Source organism: Vipera berus (genome assembly GCF_964194415.1).
Source record: "Vipera berus genome assembly, chromosome: 2".
In the NCBI taxonomy this organism is placed as follows: domain Eukaryota; kingdom Metazoa; phylum Chordata; class Lepidosauria; order Squamata; family Viperidae; genus Vipera; species Vipera berus.
In genome coordinates, this window is record NC_138203.1 from 221,389,249 (window position 1) to 221,415,738 (window position 26,490).

Consider the following 26,490-nt stretch of genomic DNA (forward strand, 5'->3'; position numbering starts at 1 on the left):
CAACAATCTGGGTCCTCATTTTACCTACCTCGGAAGGATGGAAGGCTGAGTCAACCTTGAGCCTGGTGGGACTCGAACCTGCACTAATTGCAGGCAGCTGGTGTTACTTAAGGAGGCATTAGCCCACTGCTCCACCAAGCTTCACTGCCAACTGATTGGGCACAGGGGGCAGAAAGAGGTGGGAAGGAGGATAGGATATGTCTCTCCCATCTTCCCTTGCACCACACAACCTGTTATAATAATAGTTATAATACCCATCGTAAAGTGATGCTGGGCACTAGAAATGTATTATCCTAGTATCTTAAAGCTTAACATACAGAATTTCAGTAACAGTCTAATCAGTGTGAAATCTGTTCCCTGAAGACAAAACCTTTCAATGTTCAAATTGTTTTCTTCAGATGCTAAGAAATGAATATAACGAACAAAATTATTTTACTTCTTGTCACATTCGTTTAATCCACATTTTCCCTACAAACCACCCTTGACATTGTGACCGTAATATTTTATGGGTACATGGCCTTAGTTTTGTTCCTTTCTAGAATTGCTTCATTCTTCAGGCTGTTCATCAGAGATCTTGACCCCTCGGACTATGAAATATGAATTAAAACGTAAATCCTTTTAAACAAAGGTTTATGGTGGGGTACAGATCAGGTCCGACTTTACTGTGAATTAAAGGTGAATGAATAATCTATGAATGTTAATATATGAAACATGTGTAAGTAAATTTTTAAGCAGCTAAACCTGTCCAAGCCTTTCCTTTCGTGCCCTTGCTTGTCTTCTGTTTTCAACAAAGTAGAGTAGGACGACTGTATTGACTGAACAAATTCTTCCTTCATATATTTTATTTTTTTATTTTATTTTTATTACATTTAGATCCCGCCCTTCTCCGAAGACTCAGGGCGGCTTACAAGCTTAGCAGTAAAATTAATATATGTATTAATTTTAACAGAATTCAAGTTGTATTTTTTTCAAATAATTTTATTAAGATTTATAAACAAAAAGAATAGAAACTAATACGAACTACAAAATAAATAGAAATACAAAAATAAAAGAAAAAGAATAGAAGTAGAAAAGAAAACAAATGCGGGTAGTCCTTGACTTACGACCATAACTGAGCCCAAAATTTCTGTTGCTAAACAAGACATTTGTTTAATGAAGTTTCCCCTATTTTACAACCTTTCTTGCCACAGTTGTTAAATGAATCAATGCAGTTGTTAAGTTAGTAACACGGTTGTTTAGTGAATCTGGCTTCCCCATTGACTTTGCTTGTCAGAAGGTCACAAAAGGGGATCACATGACCCCGGGACACTTAATAGTTGCTAAGCATGCAAAGTTTGATCACGTGACATGGAAATACTGAAATGGATGTAAGTGTAAAAAACGGTCATAAGTCCATTTTTTAGTGCTGTTGTAACTTTGAACGATCACTAAACAAACTGTTGTAAGTCAAGGACTATCTGTAACTGTCCCCTTCATCCCTTCATAACCAATTTAAGTAGCTTATCACCATCTCTAGTACAATGTTATCATCCTTCACTCTATAACTCATCTTTTAACCAAAAAACAAAATCCAAAAGTCTCATCATTCTTCATCAGCAAAAGTCCAGTAAGGGAAGCCAGACATAACTAATTTTCTATTTGAACCTTGAGCGAATAAGCCAATTCTGTATTCTTTCCTTGTACTTTTAACTATCTGAATTTTAGCCCTTCAAATATAACCCCAGAGCTTAATTCTGATCATCTTTTTTTGTACCCAAGAATTTATCAGAACTTTGACAGACTTCTTTATACATCCATTAGGTAAAATTTGTCTTTTTAAAAAATCACTTCTTGCGAAGTCTTTCAAGAACTTAATAAGCTTCTTGTCAAGTTTCCGACATATGGGCTTTTCAAGTGACTCCGAGGCATTGTTTACCTTAAAAGTCCTTTATTAGCCTAATACACCGGCAAATGCTTGCTCAAAGGAAGCTGGAATCTGAAATCTCTGCCCCTTGCACAACATATTAAACCACAATTCTCCACCTTTCTAATTTTGTCATTAATCATACTCTCCAATTAATTTAAAGAATCAGTTTCCCCTCCGTTAGAAAACCCCCAAGTTCTTATTTTCTTTAGTTTGAGATGGCCTTGAAGGTACAATCCTCCTCTTCCCCCCTCCCAACTTTAAATTCAATCTCTTAAAGCAATACACAAGTTTAACATATGAAATGGCTACTTTTTCATCTCTTGTTAAGCAATAACATTCGATGTTAACAGCGCTGACACTTCTTTTGTATATTCAGTAAGAGAAGCTTATCCAAATCAGTTTTCTGACTTAGTAATTGTACATCTCCCTTAAATAATGAAACATCCACTGATTTTATTTCAATATCCAATACATCCGTTTTCATTTCCTTCTCATTGCTTAACTCAAAGGTCCCCAATACCTGGTCCGTGGACTGGCACCGGTCCACAGCATGCCAGCAAGTGGGCCGCACAAACAAGCAAAGCTCCATCCTCGGGATGCAGGCACTATTCAAAACCACACCCCCTCTGGTTCGCAGAAAAACCTTTCTCTGTGGCCCCATCCCTGGTGCCCCAAAGGTTGGAGACCTCTGGCTTAACACATTTAAATCTACTTTCAAATTAATTTCAGACTCATCTGGTCTATGTTGTACTTCTTCTGCAACTTTATTAACATACAACCTGTCATATTAACTAATTTCAAAGACCAATATTCAAAAATATTCATCAAAGCTTTTTGCTAACAAATCAAATTTATTATTCTCTAGCTCCCTCTAATGTCAAACCTTCAAGGTTACATTGTCATGTTTCCTCCTAAAAATATCCAAACAATTGCCATTTCCTACAGGAAGTTTAAAATTATAATTCAAGTCCATTTGGACTTTTAATACCTTATTAACTTTCTAAAATCCATACTTAAGAAAAAAAATATTTTGCTAGAATTTTGAAATCACACTTAAAAAATTATTTCCCCAAGAAGTCTGAAGGATCTTAATTTTTCCAAAGCAATGGGGGAAAAGAAATCTGAAAAGTGATAAAAAAGTTAAGAGGTTATATTATAAGCATGAGTTTAGATGGTATCTCTTGACTCCCAACCACTCAACTCATAAGCCCAACAGCAATTCCTGTAATCTGCTCATGAGGAGCAGCTGTCTGGAGTCATGTGGGTTATCTCAACTATCTCTCCTTCCTCTGGAGAGATTTTACCAGTCCAGATCCAGCATCTAGCCATGATTTTCCTCATAAATGCTGTTCTGCTGGCAGGACATCAGTTTGCCATAGCACTCACCAGAAGTCCATGATTCAATTTATATTTTAATGAATTCAGGTTAAGCTGTAAATTACATTTTAATTAGAGTAAGTGCCTGTTGCTAGCAATTAAGAAGGCCTCCTCAGTGGAAGAGAGAGCAGCAGTTGAGCGGGAGTTGTGGGGGAGGATTTCAGTCAGGGTGACTGAAAAAATGGAAAGTGATCCCAGCCTGGTTCCTGAGAGCTAGTATATGACAGTCTACTCTAGATATTGGAGCTCAGTAATGAGGAATTTAAAGATGTAGACAAAAAAGGTGTCCTAGAATCTAAATAAAGAATCATTTGCTAATCCTTCCTTTTTCTTTTGGGCCACTTCAGATTCTGGGCAATACCCTTAAGGTGATGAGATATCTCATGAAAAAAGATAGATGTATTATTTATACAGTGCCATTTTTTTAGTTATTTAATTCATGTCTTTAGAATTATTATTTTAAATTTTTTTTAATCTTGTCTTATAAGTAACTCCCTCTTTCTGTTTTCCCCGTGACAACCAACACTAAATTAATTAATTGGGCTGAGAAAGAGTGACTGGTCCGAAGTTACCCAAGTGGCTTGCTATAATAGTGGAAATTATACATGAGATACTTTGACTCTTCTATTTTCCTCATCCTACTATAAGGAATTCCCCCTCAGAAAGTGGCATGGATGTTTAAAAGATAGGATGATAGACTTGTAGCTTGAAATAGTTGAGAGCAGAGGACTTGTGTCTTCTTTGACTGCCAGAACTATACTGTATGGAGCAACTCCAGAGGCTGAGAATAATTCTGCGCCAGCCTCTACTTGATGCCCTTCAAATGTTACACTGACTTCTCAATGTATCTAGGGAATCAAGTAAGGAATATTTTGTAGGTTAGTAGAAAATGTTTTTACCTTCTAAACATGTTCAACTTTGAGGGGCCTTGGTACTCTCTGAGCTTGCTTGTTTTCCTGCAAACGTTTCATTACCCAAATGAGGGAGCATCATCAGTGCTAGTAAGGAGTGGGGTTTGCTCTCACTTTATATTCTAGTGATTTTCTCTTTGTTGATGGGGGTGATCTTAAAGGGTACTTTGGTGGACTGTTTACCGTTAGCTTCTTGGACAGTTCCTTGACTGGGGTATTGTTTACTTGCAGCATCAAATCTGAGTCAGTCACTGGGACCAGTGCAAATAGTCTAGAAAGAGAGAGGTTCCTTGATGATGGGCTCCAGCACAAGCCTGAAAGCTTTAAAGAATAAACCTTTGGTTCTGGTAACCGATTCAAATTGGGTCCTGCAACATATTCTGGGACACGTATATTTATCTTCGTTGTTTACTTGACTGTTGGTCTGATGTTAATTTTGAAGAATCTATGCTCATCTGGGTGCCGATTGCTGGTAGGGGAGGTGTTTTGGTCTTTTTGTTCGCCTTTTTGGCTTGTTGATTGCCTCTTTTGCGTAGCATGTAGATATTGTTTCTGTCTATGTGTCTATTGATGGCTATTTTGTCAGAATACCAGGCTTCTATTCAACTTTTCAGAAAACAGGGTATGTGCTTGTTGAATTGGAATGGGAAGGCATTCTGAATGGAAAATTCCATAATTTAGCAAGCCATACTGTGTACAATGTGACTATATATTGATTTTAATGAAATATGTTACAGAGTATGATCTTGTATTGGAGAGAACTACTAAGGGCTTTAGGTGTGGCTTCCAGAAATTTTGTTACATATTGCCAGTACCGTATTTTGCTTTTTGTTGCTTTTCTAACTGCTTTGAAATTGATGGGAAAAAGATGCTGTTAAGATTGGACTCAAGGAAGAAAGCTTTGTACATTTATCATATGGTCAGATATTTATAATATAATTTTTTATTAAGATTAGATTTATTTATTTGTTTGTTTGTTTGTTTGTTTAAAATATGATCAGCTAGTCCATTACCACTCGGGAAAACAAAAGTTAGCTTTAATTGTTCTGACCTTTGTTGTCATATTCTTATCCTATGAACTTGCATAGGTTTGTCACTGTTTTCTTCCCTAGGATTATATCTTTATTTCTACTGTACATTATCCATCTTTATTTCTTTGAGTCAAAAAAGTAGAATTGATTATATTCATTTCTTATCTTCAACTACGTTAAGATACGCTGTCTGAAATTATCTTTGTGTTTTTAATATTTAGTATTAACTCAGATTTTTAACTTTTCAGTTTTTACTTTCATAAAGAGCTCTTGCAACATTTTTTAAATGTTTCTATCTCGAGTTTTGGTGACAGTTGTCTTGTATTCCAGTCCTGCAATTCTTCAGATACCAGTAACATAATCTAGTTTTTCGTACCTCTTTTATTGTTCTTATTTAAATATTAAATACATGAAATAATAAACTACCTTTCGGTATATCGGTCGTTTAAAACGGTCATTAGGGCAGAGAACCGGTTGTAAATTATTTGAATCCTACCACTGCACACAGCCTTGTTCCATATGGAACTGTTAGCATTTTAATGCCTCTTTTCTTGCATCTTTACACAGTTCCATGTGTTTTTCATCTGCACTAGTTGCTTGTTATAGGACAACTGATCTATTGCTTGTCATAGCTTACTTTCTACTGGAATTGTTTTCTCAGTATATTATCTGTCTACATATGTTTTCTTTTTGTAAACCCATTTGTAAAGATTTGTTAAATTTTCAATCTTCTTTTGAAATGTTGATCTTTTAAATCTTCTCTATGATTACTCTCAATTTTCTGGTGGTTTGTCTGATTTAATCAACTATGTCCCCTTTTCTTGTTTTTTTTCTTCTATTTCTTGACATTTTTTATCCTTTGTTAAAAGCTTACATTCAGTTGTATGTCCCTCTTGTGGCTCAAAGCTTTCATCCTCTGCTCTTGTCCTGTTTTCATGATAACTTGTTCTGAAAGCTACCTGAATGTCTGAAATTTTAGGAACATTTTTCAGGTTCAGTGCTATTCCCTATTAACTAGAGAAGTGTTTCTAAACTTGGGGAATGTCAGTGTCTGCTACCCAAACTTATTTAAATGTCATAATCATTTATTTATTAGTTTTATGTGCCACTCATCTTGTCTAGACCATACAAACATTTAAACCAGTGGACATTAAAATGATAAAACAATGGATAACAACAATGATAATAAGTACAGTTAAAAGATAGGGAGGAGAGTATAAAGTACAATTGGAAGCAAACCGGCAATCAATGAAGCTTGTGGAATAGTGGTGTAATATGGGCTACCCTATGGACCCCAAGAACTGCCCACATTGCTGCATTCTGCACCAGCTGTAGCTTCCAAATACTCTTCAAGGGTAATTCCACATAGAACCGTGGTGGCGAACCTATGGCATGGGTGCCACAGGTGGCACGCAGAGCCCTCTCGGCACGTGCGCTGTCGCCCAAGTCCTTGACCGTCAGCTGGGTTTTATAAAACCATTTTGCTTTAGGCCTCTGCCACCGTGTGCAAAAAAAAAGGTTCAATCAATTAATCAATGTCAACTTCTTGCGGGGAAAAAAGTTCTCGCAAAGTTGGAATTGATTGATTGAACTTTTTAGCCCCACCCAGTCTGCCGTTACCACAACCATGCCTACCCAATTGGCCACACCCACCCAATTGGCCACACCCACCTGGCACCCGATGATACATAAGTGGGTTTGGGGTTGCAGTTTGGGCACTCAGTCTCTAAAAGGTTCGCCATCACTGATATAGAGCATATTGCAATAATCCAGGTGTACGATGACCAGGGTTTGAATGACTGAGTGCAGGAGTCCTGATTCAAGAAAGATCACAACTGGTGCACAACACGGAGTTGTGCAAAGGCTCTCCTAGTTACGACTACCACCTGCTGTTCAAACATAAATCGCAAGTCTAGGAGAATCGCCAAGTTGTGCACTGGGTCTGTCTGTTCTGCCACCCAGAACTGTCAAAGTCCTGAATCTTGAAGCCTCGTGCACCCAAAACCATTCAGTCTTGTTAGGGTTGAGCTGAAGCTTGTTGTTCCCCATCCAGGCCCCCCACAGAGTCAAGGCACCGCGAGAAGGCAGTGACAGCATCACTTAGGTTATCAGGGGTGGGAATAGAGAGTTAAGTACCATCTGCATACTGATGAGACTTCAAACCTTGTTGATGGATAATCTTACCCAGTGGCTTCATGTTAGATGGAGTAGAAAGAGTACCAAGTCCTGCGGCATGCCATAAAGGAGGAGCCATGGGCCGAATCTGTCATCCCCTATCTCTGTTTAGGATCAGCCTTGGAGAAAGGAATCAAACCAGCATAGAACTGTGCCACCCAGCCGCAAACCTCACAGCTGAACCAAAAAGATACCATGGTTGATGGTATTGAAGGCTGTTGAGAGATTAAGGAGATCTTGCCAGAGATCATCAACAAGTATGATCAGTGCTATTTTTGTCCCGTAATTGGGCCTGAATCCTGACTGGCAGGGATCAATAATATATCATTAAAGCAGTACATTTTTGAAAACAATAAATAATTGGTTCTCCATTACTTTCTTTTGGGTTTGATTTTAGAGTTCCTTCTGTATGATTTGACTTCACTTCACCTATGATTGCACAGCTCCACCTGTCCTCACACCATGAATTATCCTTAAATTTACCTCTCTGACCTTACAGGCATATAGAGAGGGAAGAGGGAAGGTCCGTTACCACGGTAATGAATGTGGTTTAAGTCCATACGAAATTTATTAAAATGTCTCAGATAGACACTTTCCTAATTCTCAAGAAGATAAAAGGGGAGGAAAGAAATTATGTTCAGACTTACAAGTTTCTGTTCATACAGCCTTCCTAATGAAGGTAGTGTTAGGCCTATTTGGTATTTCTTTCTTGGTCTGATCTATCTTGTAGGTCTACAGTGTCCCTATATGGAACTCATGTTCCCATCAACATTACTCCATGTCACTGACCATGGGTCTTCAAACTTGGCCCTTTTATGACTTGTGGACTTCAACTCCCAGAATTCCTCAGTCAGCATGCCTGGCTGAGAAATTCTGGGAGTTGAAGTCCACAAGTCATAAAAGGGCCAGGTTTGAAGACCCCTGTTACTGACAGTCCTGAGCTTTCTCATCACATCAGCATGGTAGTCCCCTAGAAGGAAAAAACTGAACTCTCAAACTTCTGTTTCTTTAGCATATTGAACAAGTTGTGTGCTATTTTTTTCTTTAAAAATGTCAAGATCTTTACAGAAATTGGGGTATCACACTTGAATAAAGAGTAGAGTATGAAGAATTACTGCTTGAAAGATGTTCACAGTCTTGGCTGCAATTACAGAGAAAGGAGTGTCATACCAACAGGTGGTGGAACAGAGCTTGTTAGCCACTGGGACTTATTTGCCCTTTATCAAAGAAAATTATCCTCTGCCAAACTATTCTAGGCCACCAGCTGCAGGGCAGAAAGCCAGCTTCTGTTTGCTTGTGTTTCTTGTTAGCTGCCCTTTAAAACAGATGGAGAAAGAGATTTGGGCAAAAGGCTCCAGAGTCATAGGACAGCTAATTAGGTGGATGAATTGGGAATAGTAGTATATTTTGGCTGCCCTTCGCTAGCATATACAGGCTTGGGTGAAGCCTTAAAGAGGATTTCATTTTCCTTTCTAGCTTGATACTAAGATGCAGCTAGTGTGGAATCTGTGATAGTTTAATGTTTGTATCTGGAAACCTTTTGAAATTGTCTACATGCTTTTTTTTAATCTTTCTATTCAAGAACAAATATGAATCTCAGTTTCTTCCTTTCTGATGTGTACATCGATCCAGTTTTATGGAAGAATTGTAGTGTGGAAAAAAAAGGTCAAGGAGCTGCAGCAGACTAACATGCAGGAAATTGCGGTCAATTTTTGTTAATGTAGCTACAGAATGGCGTCTCGATTTTGTTTCTGGTGATTTTTTGTTGTTGTTGCCTAAAGAACTGTATATTTTGAGTTCAAGAAAACAAAGACAACTTTGGACAATATGTGAGGCTTCTTGTTTATTTCATAGGAGGACTGATACGGTACTATAGAATCCAAGTAACCCAAATTCTAACAAAAAAATAATATATTAGTTAGAATATAGAGCATACCGATAATTTATTCTGTTTGTAGAATTTATTTTGGGCATTAAAAATGGATACTTTTGACAATAAGTAAATCTAAACATCGTCTTTCTTTTCTCTGGTGTGCATTAGATACTTAATACCAGCACTGTCGTTTTCTCTAGTTGTGTCTCTGAAATTTAAATCTCATGTTAGCTGTCACCTATAGTTATTAAATCCTGCTAAAGTCTTTTTCTGTGTATTGCTAGAGGGGCACTAAAACAGCATCCCTGCTGACAGATTATATCAGCTAATTGACTTGAGAGTCTCGCCTAATAAACTGTGCTGCCTCTATCCAGTCATCCCATTTATTGATTAGCTGCACAATCATCAGAAGTTCTTCCTTAATTTGTCTCTAAACCAGCCCCTTTTCTAATGGCACTATTGATTTACTGCATTATAGAATCACCACTAAATTAGGGTAAAGTGTCTCCCTTTCCCTTTCTAGGCGGATTTCATTAATTGCTTATTACTCTGATTGCTTCCCCCATCAACCCTGACCTTTTTTTTTTACGAGAGACTTATTTTCTGTGTCAGCTCTGTTACTTAGTTAAGCTCCAAACAATCATTTGCCTCATCACCTTTAGATGTTAGCCATAACTTTTAACTAAACTAAGGACTCGTTTTTGTTCAAGTCTTTTCTTCCTTCCCCCCCCATCCCCTCAGTATGTAATTTTAAAAGTTTTCTTTCAGTTCCCCTTACTCATTCCATGTTTAAAACCAGTCTTTGATGTCTACTCTACTGCTCAAAAAAATAAAGGGAACACAAAATAAGACATCCTACTATTAAATACAGTACATTGTGTTGTTTAAGTGTTCCCTTTATTTTTATTTTTTTGAGCAGTATAGGTTTCATTTTTCTCTTGCTCATTCCCATCCTTTTCTCTGCCTCTCCTTAATAGCTAATTTTACAGATGGTTCTTATCTTGCGATCATTTGTTCAGCGACCATCTGAAATTAACTTGGTACTGAAAGAATGGACTTGGAACCCGTGCTCGAAATTATGGCCATTGTAGTGCTCTCATAGTCAGGTGATCAGAATTTGGGTACTTGACAGCCCACTCATACTTACGACCATAGGGGAGTTACAACTCCAATCACCTGCCTGTCTCCCCACTGATCTTTGTTCTTTTTCATGCTTTGCACAGCGGCTCTCAATGGTGGCAGGTCCAGGGCTGGGGTTGAAGTAGAGGCCCAGAGCCTTCAGTCTCAGCCAGCTGCCACTGCCCCCAGGCCTCTGTTTTAGCCCCAGTGCTGCTGCTGGTGCTGTCATTGAGAAATGCCATCTCAAGTCCCACACTGCAGCTAGCCACACCAGCACCATAACGCAAAGACCCAATTGCCCCCACCGCCCTGCATTTCACAGGTTCTGCCATGCCGCACCCCACTGACCTTCACCACGTCACACTGCTCTCCAAGCTATGCTTCTCAGTTCTTCCACAAGTGGCATCCCATTCGTTCTACAAGCCAATATCCAAATCTCATTATTTGGAGTGGGAATGACATGTGAGTTGGAGAATGAGCCTTGCAAAGTACTGTGACAATGGGGATCCTGCCAAGCCGATGTCTTTGCAGCACACTGCTGGACTGGCTTAGGGTGGCTGAGGCTTCCAGGGATGGCAGTGGCTTTATGACACAGCAGAGCATGCCTCCAGCTTGTCACTTGTGCTTCCCGGGGCCTCCCCAACCCCCTTAGGTATCCCCTACTTCTTACCTGGCACTTCTTCTTCTTAACAACCTGTGATTTTGCTTAACAATGGCAACTAATAATACTGGGGTTGTGGTTGCTAAGCCAAGAGGTCAGGTGATGTCTTACTTTATGACCAAAATTCTGGTCCCAATTATGGCTGTAAGTTGAGGACTATTTGTATAGCCACTTTTAATTTGTAGTTTCATTAATAGAATCATCCCCCTTCTTTCTTTCTTTGAACTGTATTATTATAAAAGAGATAATAGCAGTTTAATATTGATGTCCATGACATATTCAACTTCTTGGGTTCTCACATCTCTGTGATTTGAATAGTAATGAGATGCAATATTTTAAACAATGCCACACTTATTAATTGTCTTGGCTTTAAATCGTATGCAATAAAACCTGTGGACAGTCATAAAACACTTTACCAGTAGAAGAAAATATATGTAGCTGAGAGTTGAACTGCAAACAGCCAAGTTCAGAGAGCAGCAAGGACTCCATAAAACACTTTTTTTTCTGTGCATTTTTTTCCCCATATACTCGGATTTCCATCATCTCCCCCAGCTTTTTTAATAGTTGCCTTGGTATCTGATTTACTGTTTCGGTTCCAAATTTCTGTGTTTTAAACCTGCAATCCAGGAAAAGTCATTAACTGGGGCAGAAGATGAGATTGTACAGAGGCCTTCTTGGCTACAGCCGCTAGCTACTCTTTGAGTTGGGGCTGTGATTCTAAGAGAATTCCCAGATAAGAAGCCCATTTAGATTATAATGAAACCCAAAGCCATTCCAACTTGCTGTGATTGAAAATGAGGCTCTTATTTCCCATTGGGGGTGGTGGTGTAGCTCAGCAGTTAAGACACTGGGCTTGTCGGCTGGAAAGTTGGCAGCCCAGGTTTGAGATCCGAGCGCCATATGATGGGATGAGCTCCGATCCTCGCTCCAGCTCCTGCCAACCTAGCAGTTAGAAAGCATGCAAATGCGAGTATGTAAATAGGTACTGCTTTGGTGAGAGGTTAACAGTGCTCCATGATGTCATGTTAGCCGCATGACTGTGGAAATGTCTTTGGGCACCTCTGGCTCAATGGCCTTGAAATGGAGATGAGCACCACCCCCTACAGTCAGCAATGACTAGTGGTGTAAAATCTCCAGGGATTCCTTTTTTTTTTACTTTTATTTCGCATCCAGCCCCTAGATCCTCAACCATGTTTGTTCAGCCTATGGTCAAGATGCACAAGATGTAGCTGACTCAGCTTGGACAATAACTTGTCTCTTTTGATATAGACAAAGGCAAAATGAAACCAACAAAAGCAAAAGCAATTGCATTTTGGTATGTTTTAAATACCAGAAGATGGTAGAGGACAGGAAGGCCTGGAGGAACATTGTCCATAGGGTCGCGATGGGTCGGACACGACTTCGCAACTAACAACAACAAAATAATTATCAGGTCAACCAAAACATTTATTTGAGAATATCTCGTTTTAAACTCAATCTGTTCCTCTGTAAGTACTACAATGTATTGCTAATAAACCATGTCTCTAATTTATTGGCCAAATATTTTGCATAAATGTTGCCCTTAATATCATTTTTGACAGATTTTGTTATTTTTTAAAAATAAATTTGAATAGATATGCTTGTATCCCAAACCTGGGGAAACTGACTTGCAGAACTGATGTTGAAATTTTTAACTAGAATGGGCTTCCTTGAAACAGTTCATAAGGGAAGTAATACTCTCCTAGGACTTTGCCCAAAATTAAGGGCAGAATCAAAGCTTAGACTTCTTAAACCAGGATACTTTGTCCTGAAATTCTAAATTGAATGAGAAATTGATTATTGTATAGATTAGAGTGGGGTGAATATCTACTGTACGTGTGCTAGGCATTCTGATTTTTCTGTACTCTTGGAAATTATTTAGGCATTACTATAAATAAAACAGGGTATAAAATCTCTTGCAGTCTGATTACCATCTTTTTTCACACTATCAAGCATCTAAATTGGGGTAAGGTTAAAGAGTCATACTTTTAGCAGTAAAAGCAGTAGAAGAATGTTTAAAATTTTATTGTATACTTAAATAAGTCACAACCAACCAACCAGCATTCTTTTCCTTTCTCACACCTCTTAACTGAAGCATGTACTGAATGACAGACTATATTTTCTGTAGTTGTTTCCTGACAGCAGTAATAAGCTGTCATTTTAATGTATGTTGCACTTTTCTAAAAGCACTGTTCCTATTGGTATTAGAAGAATTCTAAGGTAAAGCACCGGACTTGGATTACAAAATTATAGGCAGTTATCACCATCTTTTTTCATGCAATGCTAAACCAGAAGCAACTTGTGGCATTTCAGACATTCCTAAGTACAGCTCCTTGTGTCCCTAGAAGTTATGTCCAATTGTAGGGATTATTGCAAGTTGCCATTCAGCAATATATGAAATTTTACAGTGTATTATTTTAAGTCATGGGTGGCCACCCCATATCGCCCTCCTGACATGAATTTCAACGCAGATCATCCCTCACCATTGAATGCTTTAAGTATTTGCTGTTGGGGGCGGGGGGAAGCTTTAAGCTACTAAGCTATTAAGCTACTAAGCTACTTACTTACCCAAAAGCAGCGCAGATAGGTGGAAATTGGGCTTGCCAATACTCTTTGTTCTACTGGCTATCATTAGAAAGTCCTGTTTGTGGTCTTCAGACTTGTGGATAGACAATATGCAACCTTTTTAAAACCTGCCTCTTTGGTGGAATGGGAGCTGAACCATTGCCCAGGCCTAAAACTTGAATCAGTAGCAGATTAAGGATGGAATCACAGCCAGATGAATAAATTACCATGAAAGAGTCCAAAGGAGAATATATAAATAAAGGATTACTTATGAAAAAATATCTCATTTCCAGTATGAATCCTGAAAGGCCGTATTTGATATATAGCTAAGCTTTGTGAGAAAGCTTTGACAATTTAGGCTTAAAACGTTTGAAAGATTGTTGCCCTTTGGATTGTTTATTTTCATTTAATATCATTTTCAGACTCTTCCTGATTATTATTTCATTTTGATACCTTAGTTACCTGAAAATGCTAGGATGATTTTATTGTTGGTGTGATTGTTGTTGTAACCGTTTGGAGACATCTGCCTTTTGTTAGAAATAATATGTATATTCCTTTCCTTTTGTAGATAAACTTTTAATGAAGTTGCAGCATATGTTTTGTGATTCAGGAGATTATGCTTTTCTCCCTTGTTTTTAATAACTACAACAGATCAGAATTAATGAAGAAATTAAATTAAATCTTCATGGGTGTTTGCATAAAGATAGCAGTTCTGAAATGTTATTAGTTACATGAGTTAGTAAGTAATGTCTTCAGAAGTAACAGGCCAGCAGAGTGTTATAAAAAAAACTGCCCTATTTTCTTAGATCTATGGTCACTGAACAATTTGATGGACCCTAATAGGATCCTGCATAGATTCTTTAATTTGAAAATCTAGAGGTGCAAGGGATTTCTCTTGCAATAGTGGAGAATGTATGTAGCTCAAGGTTGAATTCCTGAATGCTAATGTTCTCTGAGCTTGAATTTCTTCTTGCAGATGTCTAATTAATAGCAATAGAACTTAGACTTATATACTGCTTCATAGTGCTTTATAGCCCTCTCTAAGTGGTTTACATATTGCTCCCAATAATCTGGGTCCTTATTTTACTGACCTCGGAAGGATGGAAGGCTGAGTCAGACTTGAGCTAGTCAGGATCGAACTGCTGACAGTGAGCAGAATTAGCCTGCAATAATGTATTCTAACCACTACACCACTACTAGTTTACATAATAAACTAGGTAACATCATCAGTGTATGGCAGAGTGAACTTAGTTGACTGTTTACACAGTATATGGTAGTTTGTCCTACAAGTATTTTTTTCTTCCTTGATTGTTCCTGTTTAATTGTTGCTGGTTCCCATGGATCTGGGTGCTGGTTAATAAGTGGTGTGAGGAAGGATGTGCTTAGAGATGTGCTTAAATCAAAGGTTTCCTTAATCTTTAGTTGCTTCCTAGTCCATCTGCCTATTAATGAGTGATTTGTCAAAGTGGCAAGACTATAGGAGTTGAATTGCTTTTGGAAGTACCTACAAATAGGGCACATACCTGCTCTTATAACTGCTAGTTTATACTAGCTGTAGTTTATGAATTTTGCATTATATTTGAGTAGAGTTGGCCAAGATAGAAACCAGCTAATTGTTCTATAAAGAACATGTAGATAAGATAAGTAACACATTTTGGAAATACTGTAGTTTGGGGATGGACGAAGGACTTTTACCATTTGCTTCTTTTCCTCTGCCCTATGTTGCATTCAATTTCACAGAAAGATAAGGTCTAATGAAACAGAGGAAGAGGTCCTTGTTATATTTTTTTATGGATTCAGAGGGCGGGGGGTGTTCGTCATATTACATCTTATGCATATTAATGGCAGTCAGTTCTCTGTTTTAACATCAGACACGTTTTCTTTTTCATACAATTTTGTCGTGTAGATCTCATAAAATACAAGATATTTATTTCTTCATTCAATTTAAGTGCTACCTAAAAGTGGTGTTTTAAGTTAGCTTTTAGTTTTCATGACTTCAGAAGGGACCTTGATAGCTTCCTAAATAGCATTTCTATAACTGGTTGCTAGTCTTAATGACTGGGTGCTGCCTACAGTCATGGTGGCGCTCTGCCATTACGTACAAAGATCATGGGAACAATGGGAGAAAAGGCTGTCTTGATATCTTCTTTGTGTACTTCCTAGGTGCACCTGTAGGGCCACTACGTTACATGGAATGATGACTTAGAGGGAGCCTAGGCTGATACAGCAATGCTATTCTGACGTTTCATTCCTGAATCTGGAAAGCCAGATTGCTAGGGTTCTTGAGGTTTGGTGCGGTTAAATGCTATGTTATTCTGCAATAAAACACCACTCATTTAGCACCTGATGTTAAATGAGACTGGCTTTTATGAATGAAGTATTGTTTGGCAGTGGCTGTGATTTAGAGATCTATCGTTTGGGGTTTCAAATCTTGCACCAATCTTGAATGATTAGTAATGATTCTCCAAGACAGCTTACCTCTGAACTGGAACCCACTCCAGAACTGATAGGATATAGATGTCAGGGTGTTAGACTGGGTGTTAGTGAGAGGATGGAGTTCCTGTTTATCTATTGTCTACCCTGTTGCCTGAAGGGATCCATTCCTGAGCTACAGGATCTTGCTGTTGGATTGCAATTGTTTTTTGTCCGATTATTAATGCTAGTGGACTTCAATTCGTGTCCTTATGGCATGATTTGACAGGTTTTAAACTGTAGCGTGTCCATGGCAACGGTTGCTCAGTCCCAAGTAATTGCACTTGAGTTCAGATCGATTGGGATACATTGCATCTCTTTTTGTTTCAGAGCCATTGCTTGGTTCTTTTGAAGATGGTGGAGCCAAAAATTAGTCCTTTGTTGTGGAGATATTCTCAGGAATATGACAAACACCTTTGTTAGGCATTTAGTTCAGTGTTGACAAAGAAAGATGACCAGAGTCTGTAGTGAGATGGCGCCTAAGAGCCTATGCCGCCTTTATTCATTGTAGATTGTCATCTGGTGGCCTTGGTTAAAGCCCTTGTTGGGAGCACGTATCATCCTGTTGTGGTGATGAATTTGCACAACACTCTGCTGATAAACTTGCTTAAATTCTCCAGAGGTTTGACTACGTGTGGGCGAATTCAGAAGTGACTGGGACAATATATTGTCAACTGGAGAGGTGATGACTGGGACCCTAAGGAAGTGGCATGAACCTCACTAGATCTGTGTTCTTCCTGTTCCCTTGAGCAGATGTGTGTGTGTGTGTGTGTGTGTGTGTGTGTGTGTGTGTGAGAGAGAGAGAGAGAGAGAGAGAGAGAGAGAGAGAGAGAGAGAGAGAGAGAGAGAGAGAGAGAGAGAGAGAGAGAGAGAGAGAGAGAGAGAGAGAGTTGGGGGGGGGAGAGAGAGAGAGAATAGCTGGGCCCAGGAAGTTTTCAGTGCCTTATTGGTACAGGAGGCAGTCTTGCACAAATCTTGTGCACTCCTTTCTGAAGAGTCCTTCTCTGGATCCTAAGGAAATAAAAACAAAGTCCAGTTGCCTTTTGAAAAAGCACCTTTGGGACTACCATGGACTATAGTTTCTTTCTGTGAGTTTTGGAATTTGAGGCAGCCTTGTATTAAGATTCCACTCCTTCTTAAATAGGGAGTTAGCAGTAGTGGGAGAGAAAAAATTGATTCCATGGGCATTATCTTCTGGGTTTCACAGGGATTAATTTTAGACATTGCTTGGTGATAGAAAGTTTGGTCCCAGTTACTATCAAAAACTCGAGGTCTATCTGTATGGAAATGCCTTAAATCAATTAGAAATATTAATATCTTAGGAATCGACGGAAACTAGTTTCTAATAATTGCTAGAAAAATCGTATAACAATAGCAGTAACAACAACAGCAAGAAGCAGCAGTGCAGCAGGGGTATCATATATAGGAACATTTTTGTTTTGTTTTTTTGTCAGTAACTTAAATAGAAACTAGAAAACAGTCGCATGGTTTCTGTTTGATGCAGAGGAAGGACATCATTGCCTCTAAACGTTATGCTTCTTTAGAAATTTTGTGCATGTTACTAAAATAAACAAGTTGAGAAGAGTTGGGTTTGCAGATGAAGGCAATGGCAAGCTTTGGGCCCAAAAGGATAATTGTACTTGCATAATAGCAGGGTGGGAGTGGGGAAGAGAATGAGGGAAAAAAGAAAAGAAATGAATTAAGAAATAAACATTTGAGGTTATTAAAAAATTGCTCATTTTCTTCTCCCAGACGATCTCTTATTTTAGCAAAAGCAATGTGATTTTTGTGCCAAATGGCACAACGTAATAGAATTTTCAGATTCTTTGGTATATGCTTTAATGCATTTCCTTTTTTTTCCTTTTTGTACCAACCTTAGTAAAGGATTACTCCTCCTTTTGTTCTTTTTCTTGATTTAGTCACTGCATTTTAAAACGTTAATTTGTGCGTATGGACTTCAAATTTCATTAGCTATTTTTCATCCTATTTCCCTAAGTGAAAATGAGTACAGCAGCTATTGAATATTGAAGAGAGTGCACTCTGATACGATTCTTTCTGTAATTCTGAGGATTGGCTAGTATTCCTCTCAAAGTATATTCTCTGAATGAAAACTGTGCACAAGCGTACGTGGGGAAGGAGTGTTGAAAAGGGGGCCGCTTGGGTAAGAAGTAGGCCAGCACACATAGGCTGATTTTCTTCTGTTTTGCATCGGAAGGTCAGAGAGGTCAATGGAAAGAAGAATCAGTGAAATCTTGGTTTTAATATTTAGACCGAGGCAGGTTTTCCTGCAGGGCTTATCTACTTTCTCCGTATAAATCTGAACAATTAGTGAATGGAAACGTTTGCTTCTTATCACTAAAACACAGTATTTTCTTTTATTTTACTTTTAAAGTATTTTCTAAATACTCACAATTTTTTTACACTTCTGGTGTGATTTTTTTTAATGTGTTCCTCTTCCACGTTTCTCTCCCTCTCCCTCCCTTTCTGGACAAGTTTAATTCTTAAGCTTTTTTGTTCTGTCCTTTCAAATCAATGTGCCTTTGGCAATTTTCTTCCCAGTTTTGAGATTAAAAAAAATATCTGTGTTCAGACAGTGGTTTTATGTCTGGCCTGTTACTTTCTGCCTAATCAGCTTCTGCCTTTAGAAGTGTGCAGTGTTATAGATGTGTTCATAGTGTACACAGTTCTATTGTATGATGATTTCTTTTTTAGCATGCTTGAAAAGATTTTGTTTACATTTAAGTGATATTCTATGGTTAGTAATTAATATGTTGCTTACATGGTGCCAGCTATAAAAGTAGTTACGAACTAGTAACCATTGTTAAGGTCTACTTTAAGAAATTTGTATTTTAAGTAAAGATGAGTCAGTGGTTTAATAGTTATGGGTCATTCAAGATGAAGGTTGCATGAAGTTCAAATTATTTTGTTGTTAGTTGCGAAGTCGTGTCCGACCCATCGCGACCCTATGGACAATGTTCCTCCAGGCCTTCCTGTCCTCTACCATCTTCTGGAGTCCATTTAAGCTCACGCCTACTGCTTCAGTGACTCCATCCAGCCTCCTCATCCTCTGTCGTCCCCTTCTTCTATTGCCCTCAATCTTTCCCAGCATTAGGCTCTTCTCCAGTGAGTCCTTCCTTCTCATTAGGTGGCCAAAGTATTTGAGTTTTAGCTTCAGGATCTGGCCTTCTAAAGAATAGTCAGGGTTGATCTCCTCTAGGACTGACCGGTTTGATCGCCTTGCAGTCCAAGGGACTCGCAGGAGTCTTCTCCAGCACCATAGTTCAAAGGCTTCAATTCTTTGGCGCTCAGCCTTTCTTATGGTCCAACTTTCACAGCCATACATTGCAACTGGGAAGACCATAGCCTTGACTATACGCACTTTTGTTGGCAGGGTGATGTCTCTGCTTTTTAATGTGCTGTCTAGATTTGCCATAGCTTTCCTCCCCAGGAGCAAAAGTCTTTTAATTTCTTCGCTGCAGTCCCCATCTGTGGTGATCTTGGAGCCTAGGAAAATAAAATCTGTCACTACCTTCATTTCTACCCCATCTATTTGCCAGGAATTGAGAGGGCCGGATGCCATGATCTTGGTTTTTTTAATGTTGAGTTTCAACCCAACTTTTGCACTCTCCTTCTTCACTCGCAACAAGAGGCTCCTTAGTTCCTCTTCACTTTCTGCCATCAGAGTGGTATCATCTGCATATCTTAGGTTGTTGATATTTCTCCTGGCAATCTTAATTCCAACTTTTGATTCAAGCAAGCTACAGTACTGTAATTAATCAGTAAATGAGGCAAATGCTCATCGGGATATATAGAATAATCAGAGAGTGTGTATAGGCATTGGGCTTCCAATTGCCCACTAGTATTACATAAATATTTTAGTAATTTTGTGGGTGTATCTGAGAAAAAGACATTTAAGCTATTGCACTTAGATAACGGAATTGTAAATAGACTTTGAGTCTTTGGGCTAAATGTAATTCTGAGCCTGTTTTCTTTTTCTTTTTTGCTATCTCTAGAGGCCCAGGATAGCAAATTCAGCAACACAGTTTTCTGCCATAAAAACTATAATTCATTCTCTAAAATAAGTTAATTAAATAAAAAAAGGCAATTCCCCTTTAAAAAAAATCTTCAGTCTTGCTCAAATATGTAATGTGGCCTCACCAATTTGCATCATGTGCTGCTCTCAGTTACCCCAAGGAGCATTAAATGAGCCTCTGTTCCTTGATTGATAGTCAGTTGGTATGTACTGATTTGCAGCTTCATTCACCTGATAACATTAAGTGTGCATGCTTTTTTTATTAAAAAAAGAGTAATACTTATCGAACCAACAAATATTAGCTTCCCAGTAAAATCAGTTCTCTATTTTCTAAAACGACTTAGAGAACTTCAAGGGAAGACGCAAAAAAGTGTGATGCCATCAGGTCAAAAGTGTCTTCCACATGCCTGAGCAGAAGGAGTGATGTCTGACTCAAACCTTTACACTAGACCAGTGGTGGCGAACCTATGGGACACGTGCCAGAGGTGGCACTCCGAGCGCTCTACGTAAGCACATGTACCATCTCCTCACTAGCAGCCCCCCCAGAGGAGAGTTACCCCCAAGTGCGGCCTGCGTGGAGCAGCACAGCCAAGGACATGGCAGCCGGTACAAGACTCCGCCCTCGCACCCATTGCACGCAGTCACGGGCGGAGGATGTGGCTGCCATGGCACTGCTGGGCCGCCTGGGTGATCTGTGGCGGGCCATGGAGGTGGTGGGTGGCCTTGTGGGCAGGGTGGGGGCAGAGCGGGCGGGGTGGGGCCGGTTTTTGGTCACTCCGTCTCTGAAAGGTTTACCATCACTTCACTAGACTTGCTCAATGTTGTGCACTCAAAAGTCTTAGTTTAACTCATGCAATTCTTCAGGAAGGGTTACAGGCAATGTATGATAGAAACCAGATTGTGTAAGACTCTACTATCCTCATTCATCACAGATAAATGCTGTGGATGCTCTTTAATCATAGTAAAGAGCTTAGGGAAATCTCAATAGGAGGCATTTGTGTAGTTGTTTACAAGGAGATAGGTCCTCTTCTTCCAGACAGCAGAGGTCAAAGATGCTGTTCCTATCCCTGGAAATTGAAATAAATTGACTTCTCTACAAGGTGGTTCTTTTTGTTACACGGCAGCCTTATGATGGATGAAACTCAAACTCACTCTACTGCCATTATTGCGGAAAACAGAGTGACAGCAAGAGACAAAGAGAGAAGAAAGACACCACGAATACTGAAAAGGCTAAAATGACTGCTTTAAATGGTTATGAGCCATTCATTTATTTAGAAACATTTAAATTATTTGTTTTTTCTACCGAGACACGGTCAAAATTTCTCGTAACTTAATTTATTTTTCTCTTCATTTTCACAAACTTCTACTGCTAATTCAAAACTGTGCACAACTCTCCCGGACATAATGGAGGATTTACTTCCCATGATTTTTGACTAGAAGCCTGTTGTATAGCATATTAGCTGAGCCATGATCAGCAGAGGCTATTTGAGGACATTACCACAAGTCTGCCACACTTTGCTATTTATTTAGGAGAAACATCCTCCTTCCCACCCTTAGCTTTTTCATAAAGAAACTCACCCCGACATCCCGGGGTTGTACATTTTGTGGAAATGATAATGCATACAGGGTTATACAGATGCTAGTGGGCAGAGTATAGGTGTTCATTAAACAACCAGTGGTTAATTCAGCGCAAAGTCCCTTCCCTGCCCAACCCATTGCAGCCTAGCTTCTTTGATCTTCTGTGGTTCAGGATTCTTTTTAATTCACATTTTTGCCATCCAATCCACTTTCCTTATTTAGTTGACAACAGAAATGTTTAGAACTGGCATTGCTAATCAAACATACTGAAGTTTATGAATGCACTGGAAGTCTTTAAGAAGAGACTGGACAGCCATTTGTCTGAAGTGGTATAGGGTTTCCTGTCTGAGCAGGGGATTGGACTAGATGACCTCCAAGGTCCCTTCCAACTTTATTATTATTATTGTTGTTGCTGCTGTTGTTGTTATTGTTAAGAATGCTATTAAAATTAAGAAATTCTATCTAACATACAGGTAAGGGAAAAGCAGGATATAATAGATTATGGCTACTTTTTTTTCTTATTTACCTAACTTAATAGAATTATATGGTTTTTCATCTTGCAAATGTGACTCTGGGTGACTAACAAAATGCCAAAACAATAGGTAGTCCTCGACTTACGACCACAATTGAGCCCAAAATTTCTTTTGGGCAAGATATTTCTTAAGTGAGTTTTGCCCCCATTTTTATGACTTTCCTTGCCATAGTTGGGTGAATCACTGCAATTCTTAAGTTAGTAACATGGTTGTTAAGTGAATCTGGCTTCCCCAATGACTTTGCTTGTCGGAAAGTCACAAAAGGGGATCACATGACCCCGGGACACTGCAACTGTCATAAATATGAGTCAGTTGCCAAGTGTCTCAATTTTGATCACGTGACCATGGAGAAGCTGCAATGGCTGCAAGTGTGAAAAACGGTCATAAGGCACTTTTTTCAGTGCCGCTGTAACTTTGAAGAGTCAGTAAACAAACTGTTGCACGTCGAGGACCACCTGTACACCAAATGCTAATGGAAGACAACTATCCTATGGCAACTGAGGAAGCCAGCAACCCATCCATCTGGGCTCATCTAAACTCCCAGCCTCCTTTGTCTGGGAAAATAGCCAGGACTTAAAGGAATTCCAAACACAGTCTTTACATCCAGTCATAGAAATAACTTCTTTTATCTGTCTTTAAAAACATGGAGAAGCTTTGAGTAAGAAAGAGCTCGTAGGAGTCGTTTCTTCAGGCTGAAAGTAGGGATTTCAGCTTTGGCATGTTCCTGCTAGAAACACTAGCTGGCATTCTCTTGGATCAGCACTGCTGAGTGCATTAAGAAAAGGTTGCAGAGTAACATCTGTTTTCCACAGTTGCCAAAAAGAAAAGAAAAGAAAAAAAGAAAGGAAGATAAGAACTTGATTCCTGGCATGAACATGTTTTAAAAGCTGAAGCACAGAGCAAAATATTATCAAGGTTTAAGTTCCCCAGCTAGCAGAGGGAAAAAAAATCTTTGAAAGTATAAACATTCCACCTGTGCTTGGTGTTTATACAATTCACTTTGTCCCCAAAATTCAGGATGGCTTATTACTTGAAAACCAAATCAACATTAAAAGAAAGCAAAGTAAAAAGGGACACATTAAACAGGAAGTGCGTTATTAATCTTTGATATGAATTTATACGACTGTCCATTCTAATCAAACAACTCTGTGTAGCCACACAAAAAACATTGAATTCGGTCAGCAGAGGCTAAAAACGCAAACCATCTAGCCCTAAAACCTGAGGGAAAAGGCAGGCTTTTAAGGCCTTCCAGAATGCCAACAGAAATGTGACCATCCAAACATGGTGTGGGCGAGCTGCTGCAATGGAGAAATCTTGCTTCTAGGTTTTATAAAGTGGCTCTGTTTTCACAGAAGGCATCTAGAGCTTGCCCAGCCTGCTGGATCTGGTGGAATAAGCAGAAGCCATCAGACACAGGCAATCCATCAAGTATCTTAGCCCTGTGCCAGAACCTGGAATTGCACTCAGAGATTTACTGAAAATGAATGTAATTCAGGTATCGGTGATATTATCAACATACTGCTAGATACAACCCTATGCCAGCACATGATTTGACCCTACAGCTTGTTGTTGTTAGCTGCGAAGTCGTGTCCAACCCATCGCGACCCTATGGACAACGTTCCTCCAGGCCTTCCTGTCCTCTACCATCTTCTGGAGTCCATTTAAGCTCACGCCTACTGCTTCAGTGACTCCATCCAGCCACCTCATTCTTTGTCGTCCCCTTCTTCTCTTGCCCTCAATCTTTCCCAGCATTAGGCTCTTCCCCAGTGAGTCCTTCCTTCTCACACTGGCTGAGGAATTCTGGGAGTTGAAGCCCACAAGTCATAAAAGGGCCAAGTTTGAAGAACCCTGCCCTACAGCTTCATATAGATTTTAAATCGGAATGGAGAAAGAGGGTCAAGCTCTGAGGCATCTTACAGACCAGAGTCCCAAAGCTAGCTCTCTCTTTCCCTACCAACACTGAATGAACTAACCTTAGAGGAGGTGAACTATCAAAGAGCGGTGCTCCTATTTCTAATCCCCTAATCTAGTTCAGAACATACTATGATCTGTGGTATTGAGAACAATAATTTTTGGCAGCTTGTATTTTCAGTGTTTCATTTCGATAAAGGGAAATTTGTGGCTCAGGCTTGAAATGAGGGATCTCTGAGGTTGGTTGTTTTCTTGCAGACTTTTCATTACCCAAAGTAAGTAAAATCTTCAGTACTAGTAGGGAATGGAGTTTGCTCTCAATTTATATTCCAGTGGCTTCCCTGTCAATGTTTGTGGGAGTGGTCCTGGAGGGCTGTTTTCTGTTACCAGTAGCTTGTTTGGCAGTTCCTTGATTACTTCCTAATTGTTGGTCCGATGTTAATTTCGGCGTTAATCTATGCTCATCTGGGTGTTGATTGCTGGTGGGGAAGACCAAAACACCTCCTTTTGGCTCTTGTTCCAATGTTTCCAAAATGACATCCTATCCTGGCTTGGAATTTGGGCAGTTTTATTCCCTGCAGTTTTATTCCCTATAGTTTAATGGTGATGGATGGTTGAGGAAGTTTACTGTGATGTGTATTTCAAAAACTAGATTAAAGATTGGACACAGCCTGTGCAAAATTGCAATCTTTGTTGATATAGATTGTACTTATTGTGACTGATTTTGTTTTCATTTATGTGAACATAGAATTAAGAAGTGCAACAATAGTTTTGGGGTGGGAATAGGAAGTGAACAGGGAGCAGAAGGAGTGGACAATATGTTGTTGTTGTTAGTTGCGAAGTCGTGTCCGACCCATTGCGACCCTATGGACAACGTTCCTCCAGGCTTTCCTGTCCTCTACCATCTTCTGGAGTCCATTTAAGCTCACGCCTACTGCTTCAGTAACTCCATCCAGCCACCTCATTCTCTGTCGTCCCCTTCTTCTATTGCCCTCAATCTTTCCTAGCATTAGGCTCTTCTCCAGTGAGTCCTTCCTTCTCATTAGGTGGCCAAAGTATTTGAGTATGCCACCTGGCATAAAACTGTATGAGGAGAATTGGACAGTAATGGCAGTATCATATTTGTCATCTACTGTATATCTATGAACATTATGTGTAGTTCATTTATCATTCAAAGTTGCTGTTCTTCTAGAAATGCTTCCTTTGGAATTGTAAAACAAGCCAGGGATGTTGTGTGAAGGAACCCAAAGGACTTTGAGGTGAAAGTGCTGAAAATACATCTAACTGCATTAGGCTCAAGGAACTGATTGGTTGTAAAATGTCTCTTCCTGAAAGAGCTGACAAAAATTAATGAAATGACTGCCCGTTTTTCAGAGAAGAGTCAGTATACCCTATGATATTATTTTCCATTTGCAGATAGTCTTTTTGTTGTGATTGTACTGTAATAGAAAATAAATTAAAATGTTTAAATCAATATTAACAAACCCCTCTCCCCCAATAATCAGTGCTGTAATAATTTTAGGAGGTTAACTGACTGAAAATAATTAAGATATTTTTACCTGGATTAATTCATGCTTTATTTACCCAAATTTAGAAACTTGATTAGCATTTTTAGTGAGTAAAGAATAACACAGTCCTTCTGGCTGTCTCTCCCAAGGGTTGCAGATTACAAGAATTGATCATCTTACCTAGTTGGATAAGGAGATGTCTGCAAGCAAACAAGCGAGCTCAGAAATCATGCAAGACTTGACAGTGTAGCCCTGAGCTACATATATTACTTTTTCTCAAGAATCTCAGATCTTCTCCCCTCCCCGTCCCTCTCCTCTCCTCTCCTCTCCTCTCCTCTCCTCCTTCCAGAATATATCAGGACTCGATGGTCTTTCTATATGAAAAATAGAATTCTCTGCCGTTTAACGTTTGGCCTTTTCCAAATGCAGCTGAGCTTGGAGTAAGCTCATAGATAAACCAGGAAGAGAAAATGAGGAAACTTTAATGACAGCTTTCTCATGATAATTTAGAAGTGGTATCAGATTGAAATCTTTGTCAGATTTTTTTTTAACCGCTGCTGTATGTCATATGGTCTTTCTAAAATGAATCTCACACCATTTGGAATTGGTGCTCAAAGCAGGGGCTGTATAATTTAGCACAATGAAATATGGATCAGCTCCTTGAAGGAGTTCATTGATCTGCTAAGCACTCTCAGAGCTTTGCAATTGGTTATATGTTTTATTTCAGAGCCTTAAAGCCCTTTCCCATTTTCACAAGATACTGAACCATTTATAAATTTGATCTCATGGTGTCCAAAAATGATAAAGAACATTGGATTG

General features: G+C 39.1%; 1 protein-coding gene across 2 annotated transcripts in view; it reads left to right on the forward strand.

Moving 5' to 3' along the window:
* Positions 1 to 26,490, forward strand: part of TEX264 (testis expressed 264, ER-phagy receptor) — a 175,259-nt gene that overhangs the window by 101,323 nt on the left and 47,446 nt on the right. The gene's annotated exons all lie outside the window — the stretch shown is intronic.